Raw genomic sequence first — 1,176 nt, forward strand, 5'->3', positions numbered from 1 at the left:
GAAACAACTAAAAATGACAAAAAAAGCACAACAAAATTACCAAAACTTTAACTAAAATTAAAATAAAAAACTAAATATGGAATTAAAACTGAATCAAAAATACAGTAAAGAGTAATAGTATGAAATATTATTATAATTCAAAATAACTGTTGTCTATATGAATATATGTTAAAATGTCATTTATTTTTGTGATCAGATCAGTGTCACATGATCTTCAGAAATCATTCTAATATGCTGATTTCCTTTGCTGTCACTTTTGATCAATTTAAAGAATCCTTACTGACGCATTAGTAGTGCATATCAACAGTAGAACACAGTTTTCACAAACTGTAGTCATTTTGACTGGTAGTTTCTATTTAACTCTGAATATTCCTTCCGAGGGGAATGGGGCGAGTTACATTGAATGTGCTCTGCATTTTCCAGTGAAAAGCGCTCGCATGCAGGCAGTTGAAGCAATGAGGTTTGCTCTGGCATCATTACTGCGGTCAGCTACATCAAACCGAGACCGCAGACAGCACGACTCTTGTCAGCACCGATCGCATAACAGTTAAAAATATATCGCAGGCCCTCATTCCTCATCTCGTTCTTGTCCTCCTCCTCTCTTCCTCCACTAAAATCAATAGTGTTTGGAAAAATGAATTATAGCATACACTGGAAACACTAATCACTGACTAACCGATGGTTCGCCCTTGGACTAAATGTCTTGCATACTAAACCACAGTCGCTGGCAAACAAGCCATTTTATTTGCTAATTAGGCAATTAATTTTACTGAATGTGGCTGCAGAAGTGCTGGTGATGGCAAAACTGCTGTATTATCAGTAATGAGACCCGTGCATGTGTGTGTGGGTGTGTGTGTGTGTAAGAAAGAGAGAAAGGTAGAGAGGGAGACGGTGGGAGTGTTTGGAACGAGGGCTGCTGTTCACACTGATGATTTGTGAGCTCAAAGCGCTGCTGTTTCCAGGTTACACATCACCCACCATGAACCCCAAACACAGCGTTTATGCCAGCTGTCTGAGGGTTTGGGTAACATCCACTGAAAACAAAGGGTCCACAAGTTTCACCAGAAGCAAGGTCAAAAATGTACACATCTGACAATGATAAAAAATTCCAGAAATACTTCTTGTCAGTCCATTAATATATATATATATATATATAGAGAGAGAGAGAGAGAGAGA

The 1,176-nt window shown here is 38.3% G+C and overlaps 1 pseudogene; it reads right to left on the reverse strand.

Annotated features, from left to right (window-relative positions):
* Positions 1 to 1,176, reverse strand: part of LOC107670069 (cytoplasmic dynein 2 heavy chain 1-like) — a 34,127-nt pseudogene that overhangs the window by 18,529 nt on the left and 14,422 nt on the right.

This window comes from Sinocyclocheilus anshuiensis, unplaced genomic scaffold (assembly GCF_001515605.1).
Source record: "Sinocyclocheilus anshuiensis isolate Anshui unplaced genomic scaffold, SAMN03320099.WGS_v1.1 scaffold48, whole genome shotgun sequence".
Classification (NCBI taxonomy): Eukaryota; Metazoa; Chordata; class Actinopteri; order Cypriniformes; family Cyprinidae; genus Sinocyclocheilus; species Sinocyclocheilus anshuiensis.